This window comes from Arachis hypogaea, chromosome 4 (assembly GCF_003086295.3).
Source record: "Arachis hypogaea cultivar Tifrunner chromosome 4, arahy.Tifrunner.gnm2.J5K5, whole genome shotgun sequence".
Taxonomy (NCBI): domain Eukaryota; kingdom Viridiplantae; phylum Streptophyta; class Magnoliopsida; order Fabales; family Fabaceae; genus Arachis; species Arachis hypogaea.
Genome location: NC_092039.1, coordinates 33,549,373 through 33,561,661, shown reverse-complemented (window position 1 = coordinate 33,561,661; position 12,289 = coordinate 33,549,373). Strand labels below are relative to the sequence as shown.

Below are 12,289 nucleotides of genomic sequence, written 5' to 3'. Positions count from 1 at the left end.
TGATGGCTCCATTAAATATCCATCAGGCATAATAGAGGACATGATTGTCAAGGTTGGGCCATTCGCCTCTCCAACTGACTTTGTGGTGCTGGAAATAGAGGAGCACAAGAGTGCAACTCTCATTCTAGGAAGACCTTTCCTAGCAACTGGACGAACTCTTATTGATGTACAAAAAGGGGAAGTAACCCTGAGAGTCAATGAGGATGAGTTCAAGTTGAATGCTGTAAAAGCTATGCAGCATCCAGACACACCAAATGACTGCATGGGCGCTGACATTATTAACTCTTTGGTGGAAGAGCTCAATATGACTGAAAGTCTAGAATCAGAGCTTGAAGACATCTTCAAGGATGCTCAGCCTGATCAAGAGGAACCAGAGGAAACAAAAGAATTTTTGAAAATTCCTCAGGAGGAGGATAAGCCTCCCAAACCTGAACTCAAACCATTACCACCATCCCTGAAGTATGTGTTTCTGGGAGAGGGTGACACTTTTCCAGTGATTATAAGCTCTGCTTTAAATCCACAGGAAGAGGAAGCACTGATTCAAGTGCTAAGGACACACAAGACAGCTCTTGGGTGGTCCATAAGTGATCTTAAGGGCATTAGCTAGCTAGATGCATGCACAAGATCCTGTTGGAGGATAATGCCAAACCAGTGGTCCAACCACAAAGGAGGCTAAATCCAGCCATGAAGGAGGTGGTGCAGAAAGAGGTCACTAAATTACTAGAGGCTGGGATTATTTATCCTATTTTTGATAGCCCATGGGTGAGCCCTGTCCAAGTTATCCCCAAAAAGGGAGGCATGAAAGTGGTTCATAATGAAAAAAATGAACTGGTTCCTACAAGAACAGTCACAGGGTGGCGTATGTGTATTGACTACAGAAGGCTCAATACAGCCACCAGAAAGGATCATTTTCCTTTACCATTCATAGACCAAATGCTAGAAAGACTAGCTGGTCATGATTACTACTGCTTTTTGGATGGCTATTCAGGTTATAACCAAATTGCAGTAGATCCTCAAGACCAAGAGAAAACAGCATTTACTTGCCCTTCTGGCGTGTTTTCTTACAGAAGGATGCCTTTTGGTCTGTGTAATGCTCCTGCAACCTTTTAGAGATGCATGCTATCCATCTTCTCTGATATGGTGGAGAAATTCCTGGAAGTCTTCATGGATGACTTCTCAGTATATGGAGACTCATTCAGCTCCTGTCTTAATCACCTAGCACTTGTCCTGAAAAGGTGCCAAGAGACTAACCTGGTTTTAAACTGGGAGAAATGTCACTTTATGGTGACTGAAGGAATTGTCCTTGGGCACCAAATTTCAAGCAGGGGAATAGAGGTGGATAAGGCAAAGGTGGAGGTAATTGAAAATTTGCCACCACCTGCCAATGTTAAGGCAATCAGAAGCTTTCTAGGGCATGCAGGATTCTACAGAAGGTTTATAAAGGATTTTTCGAAAATTGCTAAACCTCTGAGTAATCTGCTAGCTGCCGACACACCATTTGTGTTTGACACACAGTGTCTGCAGGCATTTGAGACCCTGAAAGCAAAGCTGGTCACAGCACCAGTCATCTCTGCACCAGACTGGACATTGCCATTCGAACTAATGTGTGATGCCAGTGACCATGCCATTGGTGTAGTGTTGGGACGGCATAACAAGCTTCTGCACGTCATTTATTATGCCAGCCGTGTTCTAAATGATGCACAGAAGAATTATACAACCACAGAAAAAGAGTTACTTGCAGTGGTCTATGCCATTGACAAGTTTAGATCCTATCTAGTGGGATCAAAGGTGATTGTATACACTGACCATGCTGCTCTTAAGTACTTACTCACAAAGTAGGATTCAAAACCCAGGCTTATAAGATGGGTGTTGCTTCTGCAAGAGTTTGATATAGAAATAAGAGACAGAAAAGGGACAGAGAACCAAGTAGCTGATCATCTGTCCCGAATAGAACCAGTAGCTGGGGCGTCCCTCCCTTCTACTGAGATCTCTGAGACTTTCCCAGATAAGTAACTCTTTGCCATTCAGGAAGCTCCATGGTTTGCAGATATTGCAAATTACAAAGCTGTGAGGTTCATACCACAGGAGTACAGCAGAGTGCAAAGAAAGAAATTAATTTCAGATGCCAAGTACTACCTATGGGATGAGCCATATCTCTTTAAGAGATGTGCAAACGGAATGATCCGCAGATGTGTACCCAGAGAGGAAGCACAAAGGATCCTATGGCACTGCCATGGATCACAGTATGGGGGACATTTTGGAAGTGAGCGAACAGCCACTAAGGTCCTCCAATGTGGCTTCTACTGGCCTACTCTCTATAGAGATGCCCGAGAGTTTGTGCGTAACTGTGACAGCTGCCAAAGAGCTGATAACTTGCCTCACGGATACGCCATGCCTCAACAAGGGATCTTAGAGATTGAGTTGTTTGATGTATGGGGGATTGACTTCATGGGTCCATTCCCACCATCATACTCAAACACTTACATTCTGGTGGCAGTGGACTATGTATCTAAGTGGGTAGAAGCAATTGCTACACCTACTAATGATACTAAGACCGTGCTGAAATTCCTCCAGAAACACATCTTCAGCAGATTTGGTGTTCCCAGAGTCATAATCAGTGATGGGGGTACTCATTTCTGCAATAAACAGCTGTACTCTGCTATGGTCCGATATGGAATTAGCCACAAAGTGGCGACCCCGTATCATCCACAGACAAATGGGCAAGCTGAAGTCTCTAACAGAGAGTTAAAAAGAATCCTTGAACGGACTGTAATTGCCCGTAGAAAGGATTGGGCAAAGAGCTTGGATGATGCTCTGTGGGCATACAGAACAGCATTCAAGACTCCAATAGGAACCTCTCCATACCAACTTGTGTATGGTAAGGCCTGTCATCTGCCCGTGGAACTGGAACATAAAGCCTACTGGGCAACCAGATTCCTAAACCTGGATGCTAAGTTAGCTGGTGAAAAAAGATTGCTCCAGCTAAATGAGTTAGATGAATTTAGACTCAGTGCCTTTGAAAATGCTAAGATTTATAAGGAAAAGGCAAAGAAGTGGCATGACAAGAAGTTGTCATCCAGAGTCTTTGAGCCAGGACAAAAAGTTCTGCTCTTCAACTCTAGGCTCAAATTGTTCCCAGGAAAACTTAAATCCCGCTGGAGGGGTCCGTATGTGATTACTGGAGTATCACCATATGGATATGTTGAGCTTCAGGATAGTGATTCTGACAAGAAGTTTATTGTTAATGGACAGAGGATCAAGCATTATCTTGAGAGCAACTTTGAGCAGGAATGCTCAAAACTGAAGCTGGAATGATCCTCAGTGAAGGTCCAGCTAAAGACAATAAAGAAGCGCTTGTTGGGAGGCAACCCAGTCATTAGCAGGTTATATGTTTTGTTTCTACAAGGGCAAGTATCAAAAATGAAGGAATTCATAGAGTTACACAAGGATTCAGTGCAAAAAGCAGAGAAAAAGAGGTTGTTGGCGAAAAAACGCTAGTAAGGGGTACTTTGGGCGTTAAACGCCAGAATGGGCACCATTCTGGGCATTTAATGCCAGTAAAGGTGCCATTTTGGGCGTTAAACGCCAGAATGGGCACCATTCTGGGCGTTTAACGCCAGGTGTGCAGCATCCTGGGCGTTTAGTAAAACGCCCAGTGATAAAGGGATTTTTGGCGTTTAACGCCAGCCAGGGTACCTGGCTGGGCGTTAAATGCCTAAATTGGCCAACAAATGGGCGTTTAACGCCAGAAAGGCAGGGGGAGGAGATTTTGTTTCCCACTTCAAATTTTTTCAAACTTTCTTGTTTTGATCCATATTTTTCTGCATAAACACATCACAAACTTTCATCATTCACCTTCCAATTTCAAAAATTAAAATCTTCTTCAAATCTATTTCAAATCCTTTCCTAGGCTCTTTTAAAAACTCAATTATCTCCTCAAATTTTTTCCATATCTTCTCAAATCTCCCTCAAATTTTTGAAAATCTCTCCTCCTCTCCTATTTAAACACGTTCGGCCACCCCCCTTTCCCCACACCATTCGAATTTTCTCTCCTCCTCTCTCCCCTCTTTCCTTTCTTTTGCTTGAGGACAAGCAAACCTCTAAGTTTGATGTGCTTTTCCGTTATCACTAAGCCAAGATTCATCAAGATCATGGCTCCTAAGGGAAAACAAACTAATTTAAGAGGAAAGAAAGAGAATAATCCAAAGAATCTTTGGAATCAAGAGAAGTTCTTAACCAAAGAACATGAAGACCATTATCACAAAATAATGGGTCTGAGGTCAGTGATCCCGGAAGTTAAATTCGATCTGAAAGAAGATGAATATACGGGGATCCAAGAGCAAATTCAAAACAGAGGATGGGAAGTTCTAACCAATCCTGAGATAAAGGTTGGAAGAAATATGGTTCAGGAATTCTACTCAAATTTGTGGCTGACAGTAGGAGAGCAGGCGTCCTTGAGCCATGCAGCATCTCCATTCGCTTATCTGAAATTCTCACCAATGAATCTGCATAAGTCTTCTATCCCTTTTATTATATTCTATTTTATTATCTTTATTATTCGAAAACCCATAAACCAATTTAAATCTGCCTGACTGAGATTTACAAGGTGACCATAGCTTGCTTCATACCAACAATCTCTGTGGGATCGACCCTTACTCGCGTAAGGTTTATTACTTGGACGACCCAGTACACTTGCTGGTTAGTTGAACGGAGTTGTGAATTCAACCAGTGCCATAATAATGATTTCATACAAAGACAAACAACTTAAAGAGAATAGTGATCACAATTTCGTCCACCAAGTTTTTGGCGCCGTTGCCGGGGATTGTTCGAGTATGGACAACTGACGGTTCATCTTGTTGCTCAGATTAGGTACTTTTCTTTTCAAAATCTTTTTCAAAAATTTTTCTTTTATTTTTCGTTTTTCCATAAATGTTTTTTCGAAAAAATTAAAATAAAAATACAAAAAAACTAGAAAATCATAAAAACCAAAAATGTTTTGTGTTCTTGTTTGAGTCTTGTGTTAATTTTTAAGTTTGGTGTCAATTGCATGCTTTTAAAAATTTTCTTGCATTTTTCGAAAATCCCATGCATTCATAGTGTTCTTCATGATCTTCAAGTTGTTCTTGACAAGTCTTCTTGTTTGATCTTGATGATTTCTTGTTTTGTGTCTTTTCTTGTTTTTCATGTGCATCTTTGCATTCATATTTTTCATGCATTAAAGATTTCTAAGTTTGGTGTCTTGCATGTTTTCTTTGCATTAAAAAATTTTCAAAAATTGTGTTCTTGATGTTCATCATGATCTTCAAAGTGTTCTTGGTGTTCATCTTGACATTCATAGCATTCTTGCATGCATTCATTGTTTTGATCTAAAAATTTCATGCATTGAATATTTTTGTTGTTTTTCTCTTTCATAATTAAAAATTCAAAAAAAATCAAAAAATATCTTTTCCTTATTTTCCTCCAAATTTTCGAAATTTTGGGTTGACTTGGTCAAAAATTTTTAAAATTAGTTGTTTCTCACAAGTCAAGTCAAAATTTCAATTTTAAAAATCTTATCTTTTCAAAATCTTTTTCAAAAATCATATCTTTTTCATTTTTTTTTTATAAATTTCGAAAATTTCAAAAATCTTTTTCAAAATATTTTCAAAAACTTTTTCTTATCTTTATATCAAATTTTCGAAAATTAGCTAACAATTAATGTGATTGGTTCAAAAATTTGAAGTTTGTTACTTTCTTGTTAAGAAAGGTTCAATCTTTAAGTTCTAGAATCTTATCTTGTAGTTTCTTGTTAGTTGAGTCTTTTTAAAAATTAAATCTTTTTCAAAATATCTTTTTATTAAAATTTTTATCTTATCTTTTTATCTTTTATCTTATCTTTTTCAAAAATTTTATCTTTTTCAAAATTTGATTTCAAAATATCTTATCAAACTTCTTATCTTCTTATCTTTTTCAAAAATTTGATTTCAAATCTTTTTCAATCAATTAACTAACTTTTTGTTTGTTTCTTATCTTTTTCAAAACCAACTAACTACCTATCCCTCTCTAATTTTCGAAAATTCTCCCTCTCTTTTTCAAAAATTCTTTTTGTTTTAAATTTTTAATTTTAGTTATATTTCATCTTTAATTTTCGAAAATACTAACCCCTTTTTCAAATTTTATTTTCGAAATTTCTCTTCTCTTCTCTTATTCTATTTAATTAATTAATTACTAACACTTCTCCTCACCTCTCTTCATCTAAGAATCCAAACTTCTTATATCCCTTGTATTTGGATTCTTCACCCCTTTCTTCTTCTACTAACATAAAGGAATCTCTATACTGTGACATAGAGGATTCCTCTTTCTTTTCTTGTTTTCTTCTCTTTCATATGAGCAGGAACAGGGAAAAAGGCACTCTTGTTGAAATTGATCCAGAACCTGAAAGGACTCTGAAGAGAAAATTAAGAGAAGCTAAATTACAACAATCCAGAAAAAACCTTTCAGAAATTTTCGAACAGGAGAAGGAGATGGCAGCCGAAAATAATAATAATAATAATGCAAGGAGAATGCTTGGTGACTTCTCAAAGCCAACATCCAAGTTTGATGGAAGAAGCATCTCCATTCCTGCCATTGGAGCCAATAACTTTGAGCTTAAGCCTCAACTAGTTGCACTAATGCAACAAAACTGCAAGTTTTATGGACTTCCATCTGAAGATCCTTATCAGTTTTTAACTGAGTTCTTGCAGATCTGTGAGACTGTAAAGACGAATGGAGTTGATCCTGAAGTCTACAGACTCATGCTTTTCCCTTTTGCTGTAAGAGACAGAGCTAGAATATGGTTGGATTCACAACCTAAGGATAGTCTGGACTCCTGGGATAAGCTGGTCACTGCTTTCTTGGATAAATTCTTTCCTCCTCAAAAGCTGAGCAAGCTGAGAGTGGATGTTCAAACCTTCAAACAAAAAGATGGTGAATCCCTCTATGAAGCTTGGGAAAGATACAAGCAGTTGACCAAAAGATGTCCATCTGACATGTTTTCAGAATGGACCATGTTAGATATATTCTATTATGGTCTCTCTGAATTTTCGAAAATGTCACTGGACCATTTTGCAGGTGGATCTATTCACCTGAAGAAAACGCCTGAAGAGGCTCAAGAACTCATTGACATGGTTGCAAACAACCAGTTCATGTATACCTCTGAGAGGAACTCCGTGAACAATGGGATATCTCAGAAGAAAGGAGTTCTTGAAATTGATGCTCTGAATGCCATACTGGCTCAGAACAAAGTGTTGACTCAACAGGTCAACATGATCTCTCAAAATCTGAACGGACTGCAACATGCATCCAACAACACTAGAGAGGCAGCTTTTGAAGAAGCTTATGATCCTGAGAACCCTGCCATGGCAGAGGTTAATTACATGGGTGAACCTTATGGAAACACCTATAACCCATCATGGAGAAATCATCCAAATTTCTCCTGGAAGGATCAACAAAAGCCTCAACAAGGCTTTAACAATGGTGGACGCAACAGGCTAAGTAATAGTAAGCCATATCCATCATCTTCTCAGCAACAAACAGAGAACTCTGAACAAAACAATTCTAATTTAGCCAATATAGTCTCTGATCTGTCAAAGGCCACATTCAGTTTCATGAATGAAACAAGATCCTCCATCAGAAATCTGGAGGCACAAGTGGGCCAGCTGAGTAAGAAAGTTATTGAAACTCCTCCCAGTATTCTCCCAAGCAATACAGAAGAGAATCCAAAAGGAGAGTGCAAGGCCATTGATTTAATCAAAGTGGCCGAATGCACTGGGGAGGAGGAAGACGAAAATCCCAGTGAGGAAGACCTCCTGGGATGTCCTTCAAGCAAGAAGGAGTTTCCTATTAAGGATCCAAAGGAATCTGAGGCTCATCTAGAGACCATAGAGATTCCATTAAATCTCCTTCTGCCATTCATGAGCTCTGAAGACTATTCTTCCTCTGAAGAGGATGAAGATATGACTGGAGAGCAAGTTGCTCAATATTTAGGAGCTATCATGAAGCTGAATGCCAAGCTGTTTGGTAATGAGACTTGGGAAAGTGAACCTCCCTTGCTCATTAGTGAACTGGATACTTGGATTCAGAAAACTCTACCTCAGAAGAAACAAGATCCTGGCAAGTTCTTAATACCTTGCACCATAGGCACCATGAGCTTTGAAAAAGCTCTATGTGATCTGGGATCAGGGATAAATCTGATGCCACTCTCTATAATGGAGAAGCTAGGGATCATTGAGGTACAACCTGCCTTGTTCTCATTACAATTGGCAGACAAGTCCATGAGACAAGCTTATGGGACAGTAGAGGACGTGCTAGTAAAGGTTGAAGGCCTTTACATCCCTGCTGATTTCATAATCCTAGACACTAGGAAGGAAGATGATGAATGCATCATCCTAGGAAGACCTTTCCTAGCCACAGCAGGAGCTGTGATAGATGTCAATAGAGGTGAGTTAGTCCTTCAATTGAATGGGGACTACCTTGTGTTTAAGGCACATGGCCATCCCTCTGTGACAAAGGAGAGTAAGCATGAAGAGCTTCTCTCAGTTCAGAGTCAAGAAGAACCCACACAGTCAAACTCTAAGTTTGGTGTTGTGAGGCCACAACCAAACTCTAAGTTTGGTGTTAAGATCCCATATCCAAACTCTAAGTTTGGTGAGGACAACTATACAACATTGACCTGATCACCTTGTGGCTCCATGAGAGCCACTGTCAAGCTATTGACATTAAAGAAGCGCTTGTTGGGAGGCAACCCAATTTTATTTATCTAATTTTATTTTATTTTGTTTCTTTGTTATTTTTGTGTTTAATTAGGTACATGATCATGAGGAGTCATGAAAAAATCAAAAAAATTAAAAACAGAGTCAAAAACAGAAGAAAAAAATTTTTCACCCTGGGGGCAGCGTAGACTGGCGTTCAACGCCAGTAAGATGCATCTGGCTGGCGTTCAACGCCAGAACAGAGCATCTTTCTGGCGCTGAACACCCAAAACAAGCAACAACCTGGCGTTAAACGCCAGGATGGTGCACACAGAGGACAATCTGGCGCTGAACGCCAGGAACAAGCATGAAACTGGCGCTCAACGCCAGAAACATGCATCACATGGGCGTTGAACGCCCAGAACATGCACCAATGGGCGTTTGAACGCCAGAATGATGCATGGAGGCAATTTACATGCCTATAGGGTGAAGGAATGGTATTTCTTTTCACCTCAGGATCTGTGGACCCCACAGGATCCCCACCTACCATATTCCCACCTTACCTCTTAATCCTATTTTTGTGATTTGTATTCCCCATGTCACAAAACCCAATACTCTTCACCAATCACCTCAATTCCTCTTCCCAATTACCCCATTCACCATTCACATCAACCTCCTCTTCCCCATAAACCTCACCTACCCTCATAAAATTCAAATTCAATTTCCCACCCTTTCCCACCCAAAATGGTCGAACTCCTACCCTCCCTCTCCCTATAAATACCTCTCCTTTCTTCTTCATTTTCACACAACACAAACCCCTTCTTCTCCCAAATAGCCGAAACCAATTCTCTCCCTCTCTACCCAATTCTCTTCTTCTTCTTCTTCTACTTTTCTTTTCTTTCTTGCTCGAGGGCGAGCAAATTTTAAGTTTGGTGTGGTAAAAAGCTTAAAGCTTTTCGTTTTTCATCACCATCAATGGCACCTAAGACCGGAGTATCCTCAAGAAAAGGAAAAGGGAAGGCAAAAGCTTCCACCTCCGAGTCATGGGAGAAGGAGAGATTCATCTCCAAGAGCCATCAAGACCACTTCTATGATGTTGTGGCAAAGAAGAAGGTGATCCCCGAGGTCCCTTTCAAGCTCAAAAAGAATGAGTATCCGGAAATCCGACATGAAATTCAAAGAAGAGGGTGGGAAGTCATAACCAACCCCATGCAACAAGTCGGAATATTGATGGTTCAAAAGTTCTATGCCAATGCATGGATCACTAGGAACCATGATCAAAGTATGAACCCGAATCCAAAGAACTATCTCACAATGGTTCGGGGGAAATACTTAGATTTCAGTCCGGAGAATGTGAGGTTGGCGTTTCACTTACCCATGATGCAAGGTGATGAACGCCCCTACACAAGAAGGGTCAACTTTAATCAAAGGTTGGACCAAGTCCTAATGGACATATGTGTGGAAGGCGCCCAATGGAGAATAGACTCCAAAGGCAAACCGGTCCAACTAAGAAGACTGGATCTCAAGCCTGTGGCTAGAGGATGGTTGGAGTTCATCCAAAGATCCATCATTCCTACTAGCAACCGATCTGAAGTTACTGTGGATCGGGCTATCATGATCCATAGCATCATGATTGGAGAGGAAGTAGAGGTTCATGAAGTCATCTCCAATGAACTCTACAAAATAGCTGACAAGCCTTCACACATGGCACGGCTAGCCTTCCCCCACCTTATATGTCATCTATGTTACTCGGCTGGAGTTATCATAGATGGAGATGTCTCCATTGAAGAAGACAAGCCCATCACCAAGAAAAGGATGGAGCAAACAAGAGAAATTCCTCACGGCCCCCAAGAAGAATATGAGGAAGTTCATCATCAACAAATGCCTCAAGGAATGCACTTTCCTCCCAACAACTATTGGGAGCAACTCAGTGCCTCTTTAGAAGATTTGAGCCATAATGTTGAACAATTAAGGGTGGAACATCATGAGCACTCCATCATTCTCCAAGACATAAGAGAAGATCAAAGAGCAATGAGGGAGGAGCAACAAAGGCAAGGAAGGGACATAGAAGAGCTTAAGGACATTGTTGGTCCTTCAAGAAGAAGACGCCACTAAGAGGTGGATTCATTCCTTGTTCCTTATTTCTTTCTGTTTTTCGGTTTTTAGTATTATGTTTATCTATGTTTTGTGTCTCTACTTCATGATCATTAGTATGTAACCATGCCTTAAAGCTATGAATAAAATCCATTAGTCCTTCACTTCTCTTAAATGAAAAATGTTTTAATTCAAAAGAACAAGAAGTACATAAATTTTCGAATTCATCCTTGAATTTAATTTAATTATATTGATGTGGTGGCAATAATTTTTGTTTTCTGAATGAATGCTTGAACAGTGCATATTTTTGATCTTGTTGTTTATGAGTGTTAAAATTGTTGGCTCTTGAAAGAATGATGAACAAAGAGAAATGTTATTGATGAACTGAAAAATTCATGAATTGATTCTTGAAGCAAGAGAAAGCAGTGAAAAAGCAAAAGCTTGTGAAAAAAAAAATAATTGGCGAAAAATTAGAAAGAAAAAGAAGGAGCAGTAGAAAAAGCCAATAGCCCTTAAAACCAAAAGGCAAGGGTAAAAAGGATCCAAGGCTTTGAGCATCAATGGATAGGAGGGCCAAGGAAATTAAATCCAGGCCTAAGCGGCTAAATCAAGCTGTCCCTAACCATGTGCTTGTGTCATGAAGGTCCAAGTGAAAAGCTTGAGACTAAGTGGTTAAAGTCGTGATCCAAAGCAAAAAGAGTGTGCTTAAGAGCTCTGGACACCACTAACTGGGGACTTTAGCAAAGCTGAGTCACAATCTGAAAAGGTTCACCCAGTTATGTGTCTGTGGCATTTGTGTATCCGGTGGTAATACTGGAAGACAAAGTGCTTAGGGCCACGGCCAAGACTCATAAGTAGCTGTGTTCAAGAATCAACATGCTTAACTAGGAGAGTCAATAACACTATCCGAAATTCTAAGTTCCTAGAGAAGCCAATCACTCTAAACTTCAAAGGAAAAAATGAGATGCCAAAACTGTTCAGAAGCAAAAAGCTACAAGTCCCACTCATCTAATTAAATTAATATTCATTGATATTCTGGAATTTATAGTATATTCTCTTCTTTTATCCTATTTGATTTTCAGTTGCTTGAGGACAAGCAACAATTTAAGTTTGGTGTTGTGATGAGCGGATAATTTATACGCTTTTTGGCATTGTTTTTATATAGTTTTTAGTAAGTTTGAGCTACTTTTAGGGATGTTTTCATTAGTTTTTATGTTAAATTCACATTTCTGGACTTTACTATGAGTTTGTGTGTTTTTCTGTGATTCCAGGTAAATTCTGACTGAAATTGAGGGATTTGAGCAAAACTCTGAAGAAGGCTGACAAAAGGACTGCTGATGCTGTTGGAATCTGACCTCCCTGCACTCGAAATAGATTTTCTGGAGCTACAGAACTCCAATTGGCGCGCTCTCAACGGCGTTGGAAAGTAGACATTCAGGGCTTTCCAGAAATATATAATAGTCTATACTTTATTCGAAGAATGATGA

At 39.6% G+C, this 12,289-nt stretch overlaps 1 non-coding gene across 1 annotated transcript; it reads right to left on the bottom strand.

Moving 5' to 3' along the window:
• Nucleotides 1-6,905: 6,905 nt before the first annotated feature.
• Nucleotides 6,906-7,009, bottom strand: LOC112799549 (small nucleolar RNA R71). Its single transcript, XR_003201123.1, has one exon. It is a non-coding gene; the product is annotated as a small nucleolar RNA R71 (small nucleolar RNA).
• Between the last annotated feature and the right edge of the window lie 5,280 nt (nt 7,010-12,289).